The 23,751-nt window shown below is 33.9% G+C and overlaps 1 protein-coding gene and 1 non-coding gene across 8 annotated transcripts in view; both read left to right on the forward strand.

Moving 5' to 3' along the window:
* Positions 1-23,751, forward strand: part of LOC126967981 (CUGBP Elav-like family member 2) — a 510,078-nt gene that overhangs the window by 236,605 nt on the left and 249,722 nt on the right. For 3 of the 7 annotated variants that reach the window (XM_050812728.1, XM_050812722.1, XM_050812730.1), the window contains one exon: positions 17,754-17,802. The exons of the other annotated variants lie outside the window; for them this stretch is intronic. The gene's annotated coding sequence lies outside the window, so the exon portion shown is untranslated. The remainder of the gene's footprint in view (positions 1-17,753; positions 17,803-23,751) is intronic. 7 annotated transcript variants of the gene reach the window in all.
* Trnaa-ggc (transfer RNA alanine (anticodon GGC)) lies at positions 22,775-22,848 on the forward strand. Its single transcript has one exon. It is a non-coding gene; the product is annotated as a tRNA-Ala (tRNA).

The following is a 23,751-nucleotide window of genomic DNA, read 5'->3' on the forward strand; positions in this document are numbered from 1 at the left end:
ATCGAGACGCTTTACGGACTTGGAATCGTAGCTAAATAAAGAATTATTGCAATGCAAGGCGGTAAATAATGTAAGGAGGGTATTTCAAACATTCTGCAGCTTGTACTATGGATAAGATCTAACAGGACTTTTACTTTACATCAACATACTTTGCGGTGTAGGCCATTTAAAATCGTTGCAGTATCAAAACAAAAGCTACAATAATATTAATCTGAGCAATATCTGACGGGGCAAAGACGGTCGCATGGTCAGGATCTTCGTGGTTGTCCATTGTTGTGGGCGTTGAACATGACAGCAAATAAAACACACATACATACATACATCAAATCACGCCTCTTTCTCGTAGGGGTAGGCAGAGACCACTTCTTTCCACTTGCTACGATCCTTACATACTTGTTTCGCTTCGTCCACTTTCATTATTCCTTTCATACATGCTCTTCGGTTTACCTGGCCTTTTTTCAAGACGTCCTTGATTTGATCTTGAAAGGTCCGCCTAGCTCTACTCCTTGCAACACTTTCATTCACACTGCCCTTATACACTTTCTTCGTCAATCGTTCTTCATTCCTTCTCTCGATATGTCCAAACCATCTCAGCATACCTTTCTCAATTTTTGTCATAACATCTTTCAAATAAAACACAGACGTACATATGAGTTATAATCACAAACATTACAATCCTAAAAATAGGAACGCCGCACTCGCACCGCACACCGATTACACCCGATCCAAGACAAGTACCGAAACATCTTCGTACTCACTCATGGATGGACATAATATATACATTGCTATGATTAAATAATATGATAATATATTATAGTATAATAATATTAAGCTCGCAAAATTAATTGTGTGCATAAAAATATGGGTATTTATATCTATTGGGAAAGACTTTTTAAAAACCCTGCGGCCACCTCAAGAACGGGCAATATCCTTGTATTGCTTGAGGTGTTGTCATAGAGCAAAATCGTATAAGAGCGATCTGATACTGTAATAATATATTGTACAATAACGATTATAATTTAATACTTAAATTAAAATGGTTAATCTTTTTAGCATGCTAACTTTTTCCGTCTATAAAAATACCGTGCTAATATATTTTCATCGCAAATGTTGATATAAATTAAATAGGTCAAGTATGATTCAGGTTCACGCAGCGTCGGTTGGTGAACCTTCACTGTAGATGATAGATCCATGTTTGTGAAGCTTTTTCAAATGTGAAAGTTTCAAAATGTCATATTTGCATCCGTGAGTACAAAGCGCTCTCCCACATCTCTGTAAATTTTGCTGCCAATAAATTTATCTTTACTGGTGAGTTTCAGCAGCATTTTAAAATATAATTGTTTTCAAAGCTAAGCAAATAATTCTGTCAAGAGTTGTAATTCTAGCTCTATGGTGTTGATTGATGCAAATTCAAGTGATACCTTTATTTGATTGATTTATACATAAGCTTTAATTCAAATTACATTTGTAACCAAAATTACAACTATATTACGAACGATGTGGGACTCAAACACGCGACCACAGAATTCCGTCCGAGTGATCTGCCCAAGTGAGCCAACCATTCAAGTACGCATGGGCATTAAATTTTCATCATCGTAGATATTCTTAGTATCAAATTGTTGTAACTAATATTATATTGTTCAAGAAAGTTCTTTCAAACTCTCTCCTTTATTTATGTAACGTAAAGTTTAATGTAACCAATACTTACAAAACCGCAATCTGACTTAAGAAGACTTACGACAGTTTTTCTCGTATCAATCGATGCGTAACGTTGAAACCGAATTTATCACGAGTGATTTGGAAAGCCGAAGGTCTGTTTACTTCGAGCGGCAATGTTGTATATTTATCGTCGATGTCAGCGGATGAGAGCGTGTAAATGTATTTCACTATGAATCTTATATTTATATATAGATACCCTGTAACTTTGCTATTGATACAATTTTTTAATAATTTTCACTCAGTGCGACATTTGGAAATAGTTAAATCAATGCGAAAAATCAAAGGTGCGTAATGTTCATTGTGTTCACAACATCAGCGGGAGGCTCCTTTGCACAGAATTACGGCTAGATTAAGGGTACCACAACGGGGCTAATTCCGCCGTGAAGCAGTAATGTGTACACATTATTGTGTTTCGGTTATTACTGGGCAAATGGGACTTAACAACTTGTCTCAAGGTGACGAGCGCATTGCCATTGTAGTGCCGCTCAGAATTTATGTCAAGAATCCTGAGTGGCACTGCATTGTAATGGGCTGGGCGTATCAATTACCATCAGCTGAACGTCCTGTTCATCTCGTTCCTAATTTTCTTAAAAAAAATCATAAGAATCTAAATGTTTTAATACGCAGAAATTATGTGTTTATTTGGTGACTTGCGTTATGATGGCTGTAGTCATTCTTCAAGGTAAGGTAAGTATGAATATTTTATTAATGAAAATCTATACTAATATATATATTAGTATAGATTTTCACCCGATCACCCTAACCGAAAGAAAAATCATCTCTGTAAATACAGAGCTCGTCGGTTATACTGTGACAACTTCTGCAACAATAATAATACTTACAGCATAAGTTTTGCAAAAGGTTTTTGAATATAATTTATGATTATCACTTATCCGGAATCAATTTTTTTTTTGACTTAGAAATACCTATATATTCGCAAAACAAATTATTCAGTCAATGCAATGTCATTACATAATATAATACGACAATTTATACAATGAGCGGGTGCGGGGTAGTTAATTTATATGGCAAAACAACGATCCCGGCTCAGCACTTGTTATATATAAATCATCATAATATACAAAAAATGTTTAAGCAAGTCAAGATTAAAAACACTTGTGAAACGAACATGAAGATAACAGCGGATATACGGTACGTTTTTCATTTCCTTTAGAAATTCAAACCTCAAAGGATAAAAACAGAAATAGCGCTGACAGGTCATTCGTCTCGGCGTACAGTAAATTGTTTGGTCTTACTTCACGAATACTTTGAGCTCTTGACTTTGCTGCGAAGTTCTTATGACTTCTGTATGTAGGTTAAGATTTTATCGTAAAATGTAAAATACATTTTCGAATCTATTTCTTTCGTTTGACGGATATAATGGATTATATATATGAACTGGATTTACTTTTTCACGTAGGGAATAAAGAACATGAAATTCAAATTCTAGTTTTATGTTACATAACTTTCTCTTTATTTTAATATTTGCTTTCTTCTTCTTTTGCGTTAATTATAATTGATTTAAAATAGAACTGTTCAATTTGTTGTCGACATCTAGATATAAGTATAAAAAATTAAGATAAAAATCAAATGATTTGCTTCTAAGTAAAAAATCCTATTTTTCTTTTAATAAGGCTCACACTGACTTAAGCGCAAAAAAGTAGTAAAGACGTAGTAGATCTTTTTTTGATAAAACCTAAAATTACTATACTTCTAGTAACAAGAGTTAAGAGTTACTACAACATTTAAAATTTAAATAATCCAATTACTTTAAAAAGTGTTGTATTATTTTTTCTTTATAAGTTAGTAACAGTTTTGTGATATTTTAAAACAAGTATAATAGCTTTTCTCTGCAGCTCTTCAACTTATTATTGCCCATTCACAAAAGATTCCAGATATATCTCGGCCCGGCCACAAGTAGAGCTCATCAGCTCGAACTACTTGACCGCGTGAAACGTATAACTGCTCGAATTGTCAAGAACCCAGTGTTCTGTGAACGGCTCGATCACCTGGCGTTGCGAAGCATCGTCAATTCATTCTATGTCTTCTATCGTATTTATGGGGAGTGTTCCGAAGAACTGTTTCATCCGATTCCTACCCCCAAATTCCAACTTCGCACGAAACGCCACAAATTCGGATATCATCCCCACCATCTGGATATGTCCTCCACAATGTGATGTTAAAAGAGCTTTCTTCCACGTGCTACAAAGCTGTGAAATGAGCTTCCTTTTGCGGTGTTTCCGGGACGACATGATATGGGTACCGTGGTTAAAGGCCGGCAACGCTCCTGTGATTCCTCTTGTGCTGCAAGACATCACTTAACACCAGTTCGCTTGTCCTCCTATTCCATAAAAAAAACATCTTGTATCCATAGACTCGCAAACTTTAAATCAAAAGGCCCTGAGTAGATCAATATTATATTTACCGTCAATGTTTTTCACTAGCCATAAATAATATGCGGGAATACGGATTTAGCGCTGTCATAGTAACAAAGGCTGGGCCACAGCAAGTTATGACCCTCCGGCCCTTCTTTTGTTTGGGTAATACTGTCGTTTTTATTACTTTTTCAAATATTTCGTACATTTTTCTTTTCCCACGAGAGTTGCCAGGTGTCGAGGAGTGCTATCCTTTGTTTGATTTTCGTCGCGTGTTTTTCGGACATGAATCCTTAGACTTGATTTCAAGATTTTATTTTAGAAACTTTCACGTTGTTTGTTGTTAACTAATTAGTGTACACATAATTTTATATAAGAAAAAAATCTGATTTTCATTTTGAAATAATAATAAATCTAGATAGAGCCTCTTGCTACTAGACAACCGTTGAAAACAGACCAGGTTTATTACTTTAGTGTGCGTGACAATCTACGTCTTACACTTGCGATTAGTATGTAACTTTTTCGACCTAAAGCTAAGCAAAATAGAAATTTTTAGACAAATCTATCATTTTACGCTTACTTAAATTTTAATAACCTATCGACATAATGCAGTGGACTATAACTACATTGGACATAACAATAGATAGATAAGATCTTGTCACTAAACCGTGACAGCAATGTATTCGTAACTAGAGATACGATATGGAAAATGACGATAGTTTTAATTCCTCTTTGTCTTTAACTAATTCGACACGTCTTTCACAGACATCCTCAGGAGATATTGAATCGCCGAACGAGAGGAAGAACTGCATCGCGTAAAGCGCAATCGATCATCATCATCGTTTCATCCAGACGACGTCCACTGCTGGACAAAGGCCTCCCCTAAAGATCTCCATGACGATCGGTCCTGCACTGCCCTCATCCAACCTACTCCGGTGATGTTGACCAGCTCGTCGGTCCATCTTATGTGGGGGCCTAGCAACATTGCGTCTTCCGGTGCGTGGTCGCAATTACTCGAAAAGCTTGTTAGTGCCCTTAACAAAAAGTGTGTGTGTACTTATGTATGCACGCAAGAGGTAATACTTTTTTGGCCTAACGAAGCAAAAATCATGATAATGATTTATTCCTCGAGGTATTCTACGTTTTTAGAAAGAACAATCTCGCTAAGATCTTCTCTATCTTGCAAAGATGGCTTTGACAGTTAATTATTAAATAATTAATACGGCTGTATGGGCTTGAACCCTTTGCCTCTTCTAATAATGGACGAAGAAACCAAATAAAGTAACGAATGACGCAAACGTCAGAAACTTTTAGGAACCAACTTCAACCTGTTACTTTTGTGTTACAGTGATGCGCGCGCATCTTAAATTTCGCTCTCATAATTTTTTCATAACGCGCCTAAAAGAAGTATAACTTCAAAAATAAATCTCACATATTGTTAAAGCAGTATATATATATAATAAAGATATAGATATGTATATTTATATACACCATGGAGCTTGTAAGAACAAATACAGAGTCCCTATAAGTTGTTATAGGTACCGAACTGTGTAGAAAATTTAATTGTTGAAAATGATACAAAGCCCTCGGATTGAGTGAAATAAATCTTGTTAAGCTGGAGGCACTAAACAATTTAATTTATAAACTGAACGCGAATAATGAGAACAAATAATGATTTAATTTTAAATGTTGACACAATAATATTCTACTATTGCTTTGAGATCGAGTATCGCTATTGTTTTAGGGTTTATTTCAAATTAATTTCTCGTTCTTCACCTTCACGGGGCTAACGTTTTCATTGAAATAGTTGATGACGAATGAATAAATTAAAGTTATAAATGTTGATTTAAAAGAGTGGCAATGATTTTATTGCCGCTTATTTTCATTAAAGTGTCTCCTTTTCTGGAGTGGAACTGAAAACCTTTGACGCTCACGTGTTCATTTACTTGACCCACATGAATTAAGTGATTTTGATTTGATTTGATCTGGTTGAAACTATCAAAAATCTAAATTGAAGGTAAAGGCACTAAAAATTTAACTTATATTTTGATAAATAAAGTAAATCCTAGGGTCTATTGGGCACTTAGAAAAAGAAGGCTTTATAGGATGCTGTAAAAGCAAATGCGAAGATTTAGGAGGCTGTCGCGTCTGTGCCTTTGGGACATAAATCTGCTCCGTACGATCGCTTGGGAGACATCCTCATTTTGAGGGTACGTAAAGCGATGTGATATGAAAAAAGATTGTGAAAATGGTCCGTAGTGGTGAATTATTGTATATCAATGTGATTTTGTGATTCCTTAGCCAATAGCTAACTCTTCATTTATTGAAAAAGCGCTTCATGCACATTGGCTTCTTTCAGAATTTTCGTCAAGTGTTGAGTTTCGATAGTATAAAGTTCAATCAACTCAAAGGCTGAAACCTGACAACTACAAGCAGCGCTGTGAATATGCTGATTGGACTTTAGATTATTTTGAAGGTTACTCTGCTTTCTGTAAAAAAACATAATGAGCTTGATTTCTGGCTTAGTGGTATTTAAAAAAAAAAATTGTGGCCTAGGTTGGAGGGTATGGAGCTCACAAACATTTGATTTCAACAGGATGGTGCAACTTTTCATATTATACGGGAAACAAAATTTTTTTTGGGTGAATTCATGGACTTCGTCATCTCAGGTGGTGGTGACATCGATTGCATTATCCAATACCACAGGCATTAAGAATAACACTCTATACTTTTCTCCTAAGTAGTTTAAAGGAACATTCACCAGATTACGAGAATCAGGATGATCTTAATTTAAATGTTATAGACATATTTGGTCAACATTATTATAGTCATAATATAATACCTGAATTTTAATATATTTATATGATAAGCATAATATTTAGTGCACCACTTCGAATTATCTTTAAAGACTCAGATGTTTGGTATCCTGCAGGGAAACAGGTGAGCCGGATCAATGCTCTGTTAGGGACGCTAAATTTATTTGGCATATTATGAGAGGGGTGGCGTTATTTAATTGGTAAAATATGTGTTTATTGGATATTCAACAGGCCTGATAGTGAAAAGTATGCAAGAAGTGGGAACCCAAAATATTTGAGGATGTTTTAAAATATATTTACCTCGTTTCTCTCTGGGGTTGGTCCCTCATGTCTGAGGATCTTAGTCAGCATTAGGGTCGCTTGAGGAACGGATTATCTACCTCCACCGGCTTCCGTCCAGCGTGCGCGTCTATTACAACCGTGAAAAACTTAGATGATAAGTCTTTAATTTCAGTCGTTCCATCTTGTTGGAGATTGACCACGCTATCTTTTGCCTTCGGTATTTCCAAGCACAATTAGTTTTTCCAAACTTATGTGGCCAAAATATGAAAGGATACGTTGTCTGCATAAGGTAGACGAGCGAGTTTTTATTCGGGACTGGTTCAGAATTGGTTCATTGGCGTTTCGCACTCCAAGGTATTCTTAACAATCGTCTCCATCTTCACATCCCGAAGAGATCAATCCTTTGCCTTTCTCGGCCCAAGATTGTCCACGTTTATACTCCATATCTAAGGCAGGGAAAAGCAGTGCTTGTATCAGTCTAGTCTTAGTTTTGATAACAATTCCTCTTTTCTTTCAGCTGGCTTTATCTAGGTGTAAATGAAATCAAACTAGTGGAAATAATTCCTTATAATTGAATTTTTGTAAATATGACCAATAAGTTTTGTTTAATGAAAGAAATTATTTGTTTGGGTTGCCTGTGTGATTGTGTCCGTTTCATTGTAAGGTTTATTAAATACGATTAATAATATCTAATTGTGCTAGCCTTAGCTTAGTTTATAACCTTATTAACGTTATGAACTGCAGACTAGTCATTATTTTTTTTATATTTTCTCAATATCAAATTTAATTGTAAATTAGACAGCCCTGGTTTGTAAGTCCAGCCCTGTCTATACAAGTGAAGGATTCTATTAATAACGCTCGCTTATTGGCGTTACTGCGGAGGCTTCGTAACGGGGGTTCACGAGGCTTAGGGGACATAATTAATGGAGCTCTTCCAATATTTATAATTTATTTAGCGATCGCAAGTATTATGATTTTAAGTCAATTGCAAATTTATGATAATTATAATATTATTATGGACGGTTTGTTTTTTGATAATACTTTATTCAACTTGACTTACATTTAATGAGAATCGAGCGAATACATGAGGTATTATTATAAACTTAATGTACACCAGACAAAAAGCGAAGCCCATAAGAACCCCAAGAACATAAAATTTATATCACTACGTTTTTAAACTTTTTATCATCGTGTAATTTTAACATTGTTATTATTATTATTTATTATTATAAGGGGTACTCAGTTTATAAATTTATTTGTCTATATCATTAGACCTAGATATCAATCGATTTGCATCCTTCATAAATAATATAAGTTTGGAAAAAAAGAATATAATAGAATAAAATATAAGCTTTTTTTTATTGTAACTTTGACAATGGTGCTTACAGGTAATGATAGCTGTTTTACAATAGTGCTGAAGGATACTCACTTTTCCGTTAAGCCGTGCTCATTTATTCCAGTTAGTCTCATCCTTCCGTCATCAGTAATTTACCTCTTAAGACTCTCATGACATAGGCATTTTAATTTTGTAGTTTACAATTGCATACCAGCTCGGCCATACAAGTTATGTTACAACTATAACGTGTGAGCCCTTCCTTTACTCGTGGAAACGTTGCACAATAAAACAGTTATCTTCTCTCTGGTAATATTATATTAATTTATTCTTATTATACATTGTTTTACGTTAAATTGAATATAAGGTCGCATTTAGTGCTCGACTGACGTCAGCGCTGACCGTCGTGTAATTTTAACATAGTTTAGACCGAGCAACCTTAGGCCGAAGGCTGACCGCGTCCTTACTTCACTTCATGATCTATCTATCTCTGCTCTCGATTATTTTCATGTCATTTATAATGTAAAAAAATAAATTTATTTAAATTAAAAAATAATAAAACATCAATTTATTTAATAACTTTAATTTGAAGAAAACATGAGTGTTATTGATTGCTTTGCATTTAGCGGGTATGGGACTGCCAGTTTCTTAATATTTCAAAAAGTAGCTGCTTGACCAGAAAATACCTTATTATACGTTATAACACTAGACAGTTAACGACAGAATTTACAAAAATCCCATATGAAAACATTTACAAATAGTATCACGAGAAATGAAGATCCGAGATTAGGACTCTCTAGCATATTATTTACCACAAGCTGTTACCCGCGACTTCGTCCGCATTTACTATTGTAACTTTATTACTTGGTCCAATGCTATCACATGGAAGTATGTAAAACAATCACATAATATATCTCTCATCGTTAAGGCAGCTTTCGTGAGAAATATTTTCTTTCGTCCTTATTTTCGCCGACGTTCTTTGCAAATCCGACTACCACCAAAAAGACATTTTAGTTTTCGTGTTAGTATTTCGACTTTCTAATGCTAAAAGAATTTTAAAAATCGGTTCATTTGATCCAGAGATTATATCCTACGACCTCACAAACTTTAACTCTTTATAAAATTAGCACAGAAACTTAAGGTATGATTCTTTGCGTTAACAAGCCCTAATTTAACTATGTACTATACAAATTTTATAACTGTATAAGTCGAAAAAACACTTTCTGTACCGATACGTAAATAAAAGGTACGTAATATAAAATGTGCAAATAAAATTTATGAATGATGCGGGCCTCCAACCCGCGACCACTCGGGCTCCGTCTGAGCACTCTTTATCATTCGAACGGTTGGTTTAGTGGATGTTTAATTTGTACAACAAATTTGATAAATTTAATTTGCAATTAATCCCAGAAGTGAGGGTTATAACTTTAAAATGATGACAAATTGCACATAATATATAATATATTATTTACTGAAAACGTGCTCATGAAACGTCTGGTTGAGTGTACAAAATCTAAAAATGAACTTTTTACGCCATTTTATGAAAAAAATAAAGTTATAATTACAGGCGTTTTAAACTTTAAAATATTATTTAAATTTGTTACACTCGCGTTAATCAAAGAAAATGCTACTTAAATGATTTACTGAAAAAAATATCTATTGTAGAACAAAGCAACATCATGCTAATAGCTCTAAGAAGCTTAGCTTGATCGGAAATTACAGAGTGGTCATTATTCTGCGTCAGTCGTGGATTAGAAAAAAGAAGACAAAAAACTTTATTTTTGTAAAAGAAGACTTGACCCAAAATTGTATCGTTTATTGTACATAATATCATCAGAAGGAAAGTAAATATTAAAATCCCACCCCGTAGGTAATTATTTCAATTATATCAATGAGTAAAAGCTACGTATACCATTACGGTGAAGTTGTTGTTTAAACATTGAAAACATTCACTTTATCATTGTAATGAGCTCATTATAGAGCCGCTCCGTAGCAACTCGGAGCATTTAAATACTTTTCCCGTTTGTAAAGAGTCTTGTTCGAGTGGGCTTCGGCCCACTTTGAATTTTTGATGATCCATTGATTTTCAATTTTAATTCTATAGCCACCGACAAGTTTTTTATGGTGCTATTTCTGTGAATAGTAATGAGAAAGAACTACTGCAAATTAATGTTAATTTCAATTATCTGTAGTCTTATTTTCAAAAGACCGTATAAAATTTTCAGTTCAATCGATACTGTGTAACTGCATTTTTATGATTAGACCTAAGTTTTGTAAAGTTTAAAAAAATATTTTTGTTAATTTTATAAAAAAAATAAATACATAAGTATATTATACAATATAGCTACCAGAGAGAACAGATAATGTTGATGTAAATTTTATATGAAAATAATTTTCGTCTAGGATTAATTAACCATGAAAAAAAGGGACGAGAGCGTGTGTATTATAAAATGGTCACAAAGTTTTCTTTTTAAGAAAATGTCTTCTAATAATAATGTAGAATATATCGTACTAAGCACCTTTGTGGGTTCTATAATTCTCGATGACAATAGTAATGTAATTCTCCAAAGTCGTTTATAACAGTCTGAGCACATTTCTTGATTTATATTGTGCCTAAGTGGGTCATTTTATATGATGAGGAGGTTCGTAGAGGAAGTACATTAGCCGTGAGCATAATTTAGGACTCTAGGCTAGCTATAAATCGAAGCCACTAGAATATTATATTTATATCTCAGTTGTATGAAAATGTTACATATTTAAATTTTATTACTGTAATTTTTGCAGATTGTGGCAAATCCGCTTTACTTTCTTAGACGTAGTATTGATATAAATTAGAGTGATGAAAATTTAAAAATATAATTTTTGTTTTCATTGCTTGATTAGGCGCTAACGGCCTTACAAATAAACTTGGTATAAAGTTTTTTTTTGTGACATTAAGGGACGAGACAAACAGAAGGTTCAGCTGATAGTTATTGTAGTTATAAGAGGTTTAGTCTCATTTGCCCAGTTATTTCACTAGCTACAGCGCCCTACAAACCGAAACACAATAATGCTTAGAAATTACTGCTTCACGGCAGGAATAGGCGTCGCTGTGGTATCCATAATCTAGCCATCATCCTGTGTAAAGGAGCCTCCCCACTGGTGAAGTTTTACCTGAGTATGAACCAAAAATATGCAAAATGTTTACAAATACACATTTTGCTTAGGATTGGTTTAATTCGTATAACGTTTCCCGTGTTTATATGCAAGACTGCTTGACATTCGGAAAACATCATACTTAATTATCATTGCATTGACAGTGTTGTCAGCGATATTTAGTTCAGTCAATATTTTGCATATTCTTGTTTTATTCTCAGGTATAATTTTATATAAAATTTATTTGTACGGCCGTTTGTATTTTTGATTATAATGAACAATGATATAATGATAGTGCTTCATTGACTTCTTCAGTAACTGCAGAATTGTGGGACACGTGGAGCGAATGAGTTAAGAAAGAATGACGAATCAAACATATAAGGCATGTGGCCAAGTCAGTCGCGGCCGCGTAGAACATTAGGCGGAAACGTTTTGGAAAAAAGAAAGGTTCGAAGCACCCGGAAACAGCGAGCATGAAAAGAGTAATGAATATAGAGGAAGTGCGTGAGGTTGTAAGGATAGAAGCAAGTGGTGTTCTATTGTCTCTGACTACCACGACGGGATGCAGCTCATATACAAATTGGTGCGAAAAAGCAAAAAATTGGACAAAATAGACATCTTTGGAGGAAGCCTTTCCCCGATGTGGGGTTCTTACTGATTAAAAAATAAATTTATAATTTAATAATTATTATAAGACGAAAAGTTAAATCTATTCTAATATTGTATGAAATAAAATACATTTATTTAATATTATTGATAAGATATAAATAATTTTCTGCCTCGCACAGCCACTTTGTGGAATCAATTACCGGCTGCTATTTTACCGAACCGATACGACATAAGGACCTTCAAGCAAAGAGCATACTCCCACCTTAAGAGCCAATGCATCTCCTGACAACTGTTGTTGCGGATGTCCATGGGCGGTTGCCTCACCACTCCCATCCCGTGAGCCTCCCCTTTTATAAAAAAAGCAAGAACCCGACGGCGAAGTAGCCTTTTTGATTTAAGAGAACAAACGAGCATCTAATTCGTTGGTAAGAGACCAGCGACCATGTTTTCTGGCAACACCAGAGGAATCTAATGAGTGCTGCGACGCTATATAGTGGCTAGTAACAAAGAAGTGGATAGCATACAGATCATCAGTAAACCACTCTCATGCCATTGATATTAAAATCAAACCCACTACTCTCGTAGATAATCGGCAACAATCACACAGAATTTCAATTGCTAAATAATATAATCTTACATCATTTATTTATAGATTGTAACAGCTGTGAAATGTAGAAAAAATATTTAGATTAAGAGTTAACCTCTATTTCGAGCAATGCACGCACACTAACACAAAGTAGACAAAAACGTACAAATCATGAATGTAAGACGACCCTTGTCTCGCACACTAAAGTAATAAACCTGGCCTGTTTTCATCGATTGTCTAGCAGGAAGAGGCTCTATCCAGACGTATAAATTATCTAAGCATATAATGATGTAGTTTAATATGGTTCCATTACTTAATAGAAAAATGTCCCTCATTCCATCAAATCAAATCAAATCAAAATCAGTTCATTCACGTAGGTCACGGAAATGACACTTATGAATGTCAAAAAAAAACTCATCGCCACTCATTCATATCAAGATTTATATTTACATCGATTTACAAATCATTTCAATTACAATATAATATGTAAAATGTAAAATGATGCCACAAACACACTCAAACGTTAAATAGTCCAGATGTATGTTCATTTATCGAAACCATTAAAATCCCCATTTTATGTAGACACAAAAATTTGGTCTAGTTATTTAAGTAGAACAACACAATTCTCCTAAATGTAAAATGAAAATGAAAATCTAGTTAAATATAGAGGGAAAACTAGTAAAATAGTAAATTCATTTCAAACAGTAAGCGATGATATTACTTCGTAAACTTTCTCGTGATCTTACAAAAGTCTAGGTAGATTTGGATCGAGGTTTGAATTTTCCAATTATAATATCAAGTGGTTTTGTTCATGGATATACAATTATTTCAATTTAAATAATTTCTTAGTTGTATTAATAACAAAATAATACAGAATAATCGCAAAATAATATTTAAACAGTTTGCAAACCGAGAAATGCTAAACTCAATAGCATCGTTCAGCCGAGTTACTCGTTGTGAGTTATCATTAATAATTCATTAGACACCAGCTACAGACCTAATGATTGTAAAACAGAGGATGTCTGGAGTGGCTCCACCTCAGATTTATACTAGAATGTACTCAGATTTATGGTAACTACACAACAGCGATATATTGCTTTAATTATTGAACTAGCCATTCCCACCCGCTCGGCTGGGCGAATTTTAAAAGGAAATAAATTAATTTTATTCATCTTATTACAAATACAGTAAAAAATAAGTTGCCATAAACCATCTAGGATAAATTTCGCATCGAATGGTGATCATGTGTTGGTGATCAAGTTTCATGTCGATACAATCAGTGGTTTAGGCGTGATTGAGCCTCAAACAAAGACCATTTTCATTATATATATACAGATAGATTACGGGAAAACCAAACTTAAGCGTCCAAACCGGGTTATTTTATTAAAAAAGCGTATCTTTAATTAAGTCATATAGCTAAGAAAATATATAACACCTATGTTAACTATTTAGACGCGATTAGCACTTTATCTTGTACGTATTGAATAAGAAGAAAAAAAATGGGATTTGAATCCATTCAATTCAAGAAGAAAGAATAAACTGTACGTGACGTTAAATAAGTTAGCTAAAGTTAAGGGCTCCTTAGATTACTTACAACTACCTAGTGGTTGGTGAATATTACTGCACCCAATCTTTGGGAATTAACAGTCTTTAATTATTTTATTATTAAAGCGAGCAACGCATGTTCTAGATTATATTCCAGTCTTCACGGGTAACCGTATTCACTACCCATTTATTGATCAATCACTTTAACGTTGGCCCTTTTACAAAAAAAAAACTTGCGTTACACGAATGTCAATCTAATCACTATAATTTGTTTTCTTAAATGTTAAAAGCTTGTATTTGACGCTTTGATAAAAAATTTACAGTTTTTTATCGATTATTACACTTAACCAGAATAATTTATAGAAAATTAAGTGCAATCTATTGACAGTATTACTAAGTAATTTTAATAATGCCCATAGACAACTTAGTATGCGCCATTTATAGACTTATTTCTTCGTGTGCATTAATGATTTAACCGTAAATTTTACATTACGATATCAAGCAATCGCACAGTTCTTCTAGTCTATATCTTACTTTATAAAACATTATGAATATAATAATTAATGTTAAAATATCCGTATTGTAAGTTTTGATCCAAGTTGAGGCCACTGGTTGCTGAAATATACCATAGCGTCTAAAATAGAGAAACCGCAGCTGTCCACAATTTTGTAGACTAATTTAGCAGTTCCAACTTTGTTGTTATTAAGATGTCTGCCCTGCGATAAATTGAGAATAGATTTATTTATCTCAAAATGGCCAGTTTAGTTCAGTCATGAACGCAATTCTTGAAACGCAGACATTGGGAATTATGAAAATGTTGATCTTATATTGGGCATCTTGAATGAAATATTTTCCGTCTTGATCGTAAATTTGACAGACCATGTCAATAAACTAGTTTTTAACGTTTCAAAGCAATACTATTAAGTACATCGCGAATTAACGATGAAAGCTGTTTAACATAACCGCAAGGATTTTTTTATACAAATGTTTCCAGTTAGTAACTATAGATTATAATATCGGAAAATAAATTTATTACATTAATTATTATTATAGATAAAAATTTTAATGATTTATGAGGTAAGTGTGGGATTTACTTTATACGTGGGTAACACTGAAAATGTTTAGAACTTTTTTTGAATCTCAATTATAGAACTCTTTGGTAACCTAATGTAGTATATTGCATTCATTTGTCATTTGTTTATGTGAATTGGCGGCAAATCTAAAACTTGTTACTCGTGAAAATAAACCTAATGCTACAAAATTTTCGGTCAATGATTTACTATGACTTTCGTTGTGGGCCTACTCAACAACAAAGCTAAGATAGGCTACGATTAGCATTTATTAATGAAACTCCATCTCGTGCCACTATTTATAATTACGACGCAGCAATTTCAATGATGATCCGCGTGATGGACGACCTTTAACAGCGACTACTGAAGATAACATCAGTGTTGTGCGACGCATGACAGAGGAAGATAAGAGAGTGACCTATCAGCAGATACGGGCGAGCCTAGGTATTGGTATGAGTTAAGTTCAAAAAATATTACACGAATATTTAGTCGTCAGGAAGCTTTGTACCAGATGGATTCCCCATACTTTTACAGACGACGACCGACACCTTCACATGGATTGGTGTCGCCAAATGTTAAATAAGTTCAACGGCGGTGACTCAATTGCTGTATTTGATATCGTCACAGGTGATGAAAGCTGGATATATTGCTACGAACCAGAAACCAAAAAACAATCAGCTCAGTGGGTGTTTCCTTTCGAGGATCGATCAACTAAGGTAAAGAAAGAAAGAAGTCAAGGAAAAAAGTTGATTGCCTCATTCTTTGGTCGGAAAGGTCATTTCGCGACAGCTATGCTAGAATATGGAACAACAGTTACTGCAAACTGGTTTGTCAATCGCTCTTTGCCCGTTGTCTTGGAAAAATTCGACAGCAGCGCCCTCAAAACAGGGCAAGGATCCTCTTTGACAACGCCAATGCTTCAGCGGACTCCACAAAACGGACTGTTGAATATTTGACTATGGCAGGTGTCAAGATAATGAGTCATCCGCCATACAGTCCTGACCTGGCGCCTTGCGACTTTTATTTATTCCCAAGAACTAAAGATAAAATTCGAGGTATTCCCTTTACAAGCCCTGAAGATGCGGTGAAAGCGTACGAAAATGCCATAGAAGAAGAATGGGCCCACTGCTTTTCTCAGCGGTTTTATCAAATGCGATTACATCGAAAAACAATAAAAGTATTGGCAACTTTCTACATTAAGCCGTTTTTCATTTTCTAAACATTTTCAGTGTTACCTAGGTACTAGGCTCTCTGACTTCCATCTATTGTGTTAACAGTACCAATGAGATGCGGATTGAGTTTACTGTAACTTTAGCGAAATCTAACAATTTGATTATTTTCACGAAAACCACACTTCCTTTTTACATCATTTGAATGTTGTTTTGTTATCCCGTTGGAATTTTTCATATAAACTTTTTTCCAACTGGAAAATATTAGGAAGTAAATAAAATGTATTTATTTACATGGATCATGGTTGATTAAATCGTATTTGTACATTATAAATCGCCAATAATTTGATATAACAATATTTAATCGTCAGTATTAAAACATAATTACATTACATTTAATCTTAGCGTTGTCGTACATATTATATTAAAAACCCAAAAACCAATAAGGTAGATTTTACATCATCAGCCGGAAGGTCTCCCCTAAAGATCTCCACGATTATCGAACGAATCGACGATCGACTAAGTGATCCTGAGCTGCCGTCATCGAACATATTCCGGAGATCTTGACCAGATCGTTGGTCCATCTTGTGGGGAGCCTACCAACACTGCGTCTTCCGAAAGGTGGTCACCACTCGTGGAATTTACTGCCCTACAGGCCGTCTGTTCGTCCAGCTATGTGCCCTGCCTACTGCCACTTCAGTTTCGCAATAATTTGCGCTATTTTGGTGGCTTTGGTTCTCTCACAGATCTCCTCATTTATTAACAATTGAAATAAAGTTTTACTATTATATTAATATTTCTGATCCGATTATATGATATAATATATAATATCATAGGATTTTTCTTAATATCAAATAAATTAAGTGAAATTATATATCGGATTCTGAAATCAGGCCTTTATTAAACTAACATTCTGTGAATTAATATTTAACTGAACTTTGAAAACCGTATCAATAACCGTTAGAAAGAGTTGACGTATATATGGATAGCGGGAAGCGTCTTTTTCTATACTATATAACGATAGAATATTCTAATTGGTTGCAGTAAAAAGCAATATTTTTAAATTTAAATGTTCTTAAAGCATTATTACAAATATTGTTTTCTTTTGTTTCAGGTGGATGTTATAAACTTCTTCTAGGTGTCAGTAGAAAACTCCGTGATAAGTACGCATTTTATAATTTAATTAAATGATCAGAAATATTATCCAAATACTTTAATTTAATGCATTTTTTTTAACTAAACTAACATAGGTATGTACTATCAACAAAATTGAATCTTGACCCACCTTAATGTAATTTTCCTACAGTCATAATAAACAATTAGGTTGAATATCGGTTGAACATTCATTTTCTAAGTATATGTTATCATTTTATTTGACATTGACAGTCCACCAACTGTCATTCATCAGCGTCATCTTTTTCGTGCAAATAAAAACCTGTTTTTATGATTTAAAAAAAATTATCAGCAAAGTGGGTTATGAATCAATTTTGTCAAAACAACCTGGTAATTATGTCAACGATATTCATTGTTTTACTACTCCAAAACGATTTTTTTAATAGAAATTACTTCTTACATAAATACGATACAAAATACAATACAAATAACTAAAAATATAATAATGTTAAAATAGTGTGTAGATACGAAACTATAATTTGTTATAACTCAATAATATTATGAATTACATAATTCATACCAATGCATGACCAAATAAGATAGCTTCACTTTATATGTATATTTCGCTGCAAGACTGAGGTAAATACGAAACAGATTAAAAAACCCGAGTCCGTAATGCACACAATGGAGTTCTTATTAAACTGAGTGACGCGACGCTAAGGAAAGTTACGGTGCAGCAGTGATGTCGTCATATGTAGTAGATATGTCTCTGTTATTCTACTCTGTAGAGTGAATGAAGTTTTTAATTACAGCGATTAGAATACAGGGATTACAATATCCTATCAATGAATGCGTTCCCTTTTTGATTGAAAACATCGGCCGTGTTGTGTGAAATTTAAACCAGATTTTGACTTATAAAGTCGCTTCTATGAAATATTCGAGCAATTTATTATTACAGCTGTATTTGTACAAATTATCTTTATAATTATATAAAGCGCAAAGACTACGTTAGAAATATTATTCTTCAGTAACCATAATATGTACAGAACTCATGATAGAGTTACATTGAAAATGAGGTTTGTTTACTAAAACGTGCCAAATTGCATATTTTCTAAGTTATAACTACCATTGCATATGCTTAACCAGGCATGCATACACGGGCAGGAGACTCGTGAGAGACGAGCGGGTCATCACTAGTTATTAAATAATTTAATATAATATTTTATGGTTGCTTATTACCAAGTAAATTGTTTTACTTAAAAATTTGTAAAGCTCTTCAAAATTTGCTATCAGTTATAATTATAGTAAAGCAGAATGATTGAAATAGGTATCCAGTTGCATTTTATAACTCGTCATAACGATTACAAATCTGAATCCCCCACGTAATTAGTGATTGTAAAAATAATAATTATAAGAGTTTATTATTTCTATTATTGAAGTGTCCCGAGGCATCCTGTGGTGTTACATTTCACGAGGGGTTCACAGCACAAATTATCCTCGAGGGATACAAGGGGAAGAGTGGGGGGGCGACCTAATCGCGGTGATTCGTTTGAGCAGTTACGATTCGTCGCTACCCCTGAGTCCGAGTGTGGCGATAGATTAGGGTTGGCGGATTATTTATTTGATTTTCACTTTTGACTCTCTTGAATATTTCATGAGTCGAGAGAATATTACGATGAATTTGTTGTCAATTTTCGGTTCGCCATGTCACCATTTGGCTCAGTATCTAGATCAATCTTTTCTTTTTACATTTTTTGTATCGTTTTTAAGTCTGCCTTCATTCTTACTAGTACTATGTGTTTAGCCAATGTCTCATAATATAGCGAATATAACTTCTTCTCTGATGATGTTCATGACAGACAATGTCTGTGGAAAATTTAATGTGTCGAGCAAGCACCCAGTGTATTAGTCTATATCGAATGTTGAGTTCATCTCGTTTACTTTTTAACCGACTTCGAAAAGGAGGAGGTTCTAAATTCGATCGGTATTTATTTTTATGTATGTACACCGTTTTCGTGATTGTGATTTATGTTCCGATTTTCGTGATTCTTCTTTAGTTTGATGAGGAATCATTTCCAGTCCCATAAAAATTGGACTTAGTTTGACCCAGTAGTTTAATTTTTTTTACGTGGATGATTATATTATAGTTTGTGTATTGCTTTTTTAGGATTTTTCATTTAGTTTGATTAAATATTAATATTATTAACTCGTTTACCGATAAGTGGGTATTAGGCTACCTGTCATTCATAGCTAACAAACGTTCTTCACGATATTTCAGTGTCTCACAAGAATGTGAAATGGGGGGTCTATAGTGTTTAAGGCACGCGGAACCTTTGGCGGTCACCCAAAAAATTACTTTTTTATATATGACAATGAAATCTTATAGTTTACCCGATTAAAGACACTTAAAAGTAAAAAATTGTTTATATGATTTTTTTATATCCAGCGGCAGTCCAAATGCATACCTAGGTTTAACATACCCTTTTATATTTGAAGGAATTTTTTTATGTTATGGTATTCAGCGTTGATAAGTGAAATGCAGGTGTCTAAAATCATCCAGCTCCCTTCACCTAGGGATCCCTAAAATACGTTACATAATAGTTCTAAAATAACTGTTTTCGACAGACTGGTTTGAGTTTAAATAATTTTTATTTCATACAAGTCGCTATAGACCAAATACACTAAAAACTTGGACGTATTTAATAAAATGTTTTGAAATGATACAGAAATCTGGTTTTAATACTGGTAATTCTCAGTGTACAAAAATTAATAAAAAAATAAACGGAAAAACACTGTTAAAGACAAGAGGAAAGTCGCTGGAGGACTTATTAACGTTACACGGGGCCCGACCGGCTTCGTTGAGTTCAGGGTTGAGAGCGTGGAATCATAACGTACAACTGGGGTCTGCGGGACCGTGGAATTTCATCTGTTACTTGCTTGTATCATTAAGTTGATGTGCGGCTAAGAGAAACGGGCGATTTAATAGGGGTTGCTGATGTTCGATGTTTTTAATTATTGCCATTTATATTTTCAGCTGTATATAAAATATTAACTAGCGATTGTCGCATTATTATACAAAAATAACCGCATCTACCGAGTGTTTCTCTTTTTCTCATGATTCATTTGATGCTTGAATGCTTAAATGGTTTGGACACGTGGAGCGAATGAGTGAAGAAAGAATGACGCATCAAATATATAAGGCAAGTGTGTGGGCAAGTCGGTCGCGGGAGACCTCGTAGAACATTCGTCGATCAAATTGGGGACGTATTGAGAAAAGGAGAGGTCCGAAGCACCCGCAACCGGCGAGCATGTATGAAAAGAGTATTGAATGTGGAGGAAGCGCGTGAGGTTTGTAAGGATAGAAGCAAATGGCATTCTATTGTCTCTGCCTACCCCGACGGGAACACGGCGTGAGTATGTGTGTGTGTGTGTGTGTGTGTGTGTCATTTGACGACATAGAATAAAATAAAATTAACTTATATCAAATTAACCTATAGAAAAGGTCTGTGCGATTACCACTAAAAGCCATCGTTTTATGAGATGGAGAATAAAGCAAAAAAATTGATCTAAAGAAACTGGAGAGCGATAAGTAGGGCTACATTCTAACACTCTATATGGCAACAAATCCGACAACATTTAATAGAGTATTGCTGTTATGTCTTATTATTATGACTCATTATGAAGTCAGTGGAATTCGAGTATCAGCCCAAATAAGAAAAAAATCTTTGATAAGTTCCTGAACAGTACAGTTTTTAATGAACATTCTCCCTCATATTATATTCATGGTTCATGGTTCTTCATTTCAGCTTACTAAGCTGCATACTTAAAAAAAAAGTGTTTCCACCCACCTAATTGGTTTTGTATTGTTCCTGCTATTCCTTTGGTGCTAAAGTACATTATGGGCGGCGATTATTTTAAGCTTTCAAGGGGCAACTCGTTTGGGCATTTATTCCACAAAAACCTAATTTGAATACATATAAATATTCAGATCCTTAAAATAGTTTAAACAGTTAGTTCTTCATTACGTGTAACTTAAATAAATTAAGAGTGACTTTTAATTAATATATTTGCAGAAAATTAACATAAATAAAAATTTACAATTTGTAAAATACAAATTTTCGTTTTATCGATATAAGTCAGCACAACACTATCGACAATATTAGCGCGTTGTTGTGAACGCCAACGTTCTCATATTTCTTACATCATTAAGCTAAAGCATATACAAGCAACTCGAAGCACGAGGTAAATGCAAACTTGTACAAATTGTTGTCAAGATTCCCGCGACAGCAGTAATGACTTGAGATCTGATATTGCTTGGTGACTTATAACACGAGCTCGTTGACATGGCAACACTCACCTCGCGTAAGTGTCTATAGAATGGGTTTTATCGATTGTTCTCATTCACACCAATTTGAGAGTTGCTTGAAAATTGTAATAAAGGGTGTTGTGTTATTTGTTATGCTAATGTAATTCGTAGTGACTTAGTATAACTTTCAAGTGAACTAAATAATAATAAAGTTATAAAAATAATAATAGTAATACTGGTTTATTGTTGTTCAAGGCAAGAGCGGATATTAAAACAGCAATTAACAGAGCTAATGTTGATCAGCAAAACATTGCTTCTAAAATAAAAGACTTTAGATCTTTGTTTCTCACGAGCTTATTCTCGATACTATTCTTGATTGTCGATGTAAGTGATACTTACTAGGGTACAGTTTTTGGGTACACTGTTAATAGATAAGTGGATATACACTTTCTCCTGCGTTAATTGTAGAAAGTTATACTACGCTAAGAACAAATCATGAGACAAATTATTATAAACAATATTTTATTTAAGGGTTATCACTTTAAAAAAAAACATAACATATTGTTTAGATTTACAAGAGCGACATCTCAATTCAATTTCCTAATATGCAAATATTGGGGTTGAGTAGGTTATCAACTGTAAAGTAGATCCTGTAGATGAAGCCACAACCTGAGAGTTGAATAAAGCAAATAGAATTTTATAACGAGGCGGTACTCGAACGGTTAGCTCAGTTGGTTAGAGCAACGGCACGGCACGCCGGAGGTCGTGGGTTCGAATCCCGCATCGTTCATAAAATTTTATTTTTCAAAGTTTTAAATTATTATAATTTATGCTAATTAATTCTAAATAATAATTGAAATATAATTCTAGTAAAAAAAACTCAAAAACACGCTTTTTATAGAAAACCAAAGCAATTAATTGAAAATTTATGAAAATAGAAAATAGATGAAAATTATATAAATTAACAAAAATGCTATTTTACAAATTGCGAAATCTGGCCGTTTTAAGTGGCTCAAATTCGCACCCAAATGAGTCGGTTACAAACAAACATACATACATACAGGTAAAGTTTATAAAAATAGTGTAAAAATCAAATGAATAGCTTATTCGGAACACATTGTACAGCTTACATGAATATTTTAAATATAAGTAATTTAATTATTTAGATAAGGTTATTATTTTGTAATATGTAAGATTTTTCTTCTTTAGTTAATAGTACTTTTTATGTTGCATTCTGTACAATAGTGAAACGTCGGCGGACTCTATCATAATTAAACGTTTGACACCATTGTACCTACCATCTTTGATGCAATTAACAGTTTTGAGTTTTGAGTGGATTTTCAAATATATTTTAATCCGCAAATTCGTACAAAATAAATGACGCGGATTCGTCCCAGCTGTGTGACATCAATACAAGGAAATTTCTGTTTTATCAAAATATTTGCAAGTATATGACTTGTTGGTCATGGTTAGACACAGGTCCCAATGCTCCCTGTTAGAAGAGTAGTGGAGTTTACACTAGCGATCATGGTGTATTTGCTGAATGCGACTACTAATAATGACATTAATCACGACTGACATAGATACGGTGCGACTAGTATACTTTAGTTATTTCCATAGTATTATGTCCTATGGTATATTGCTATGGGGCAACGCTGCCGATATTAATACAATATTTGTGCTGCAGACGAGG

This window comes from Leptidea sinapis, chromosome 14 (assembly GCF_905404315.1).
Source record: "Leptidea sinapis chromosome 14, ilLepSina1.1, whole genome shotgun sequence".
NCBI classification, from domain to species: Eukaryota; Metazoa; Arthropoda; class Insecta; order Lepidoptera; family Pieridae; genus Leptidea; species Leptidea sinapis.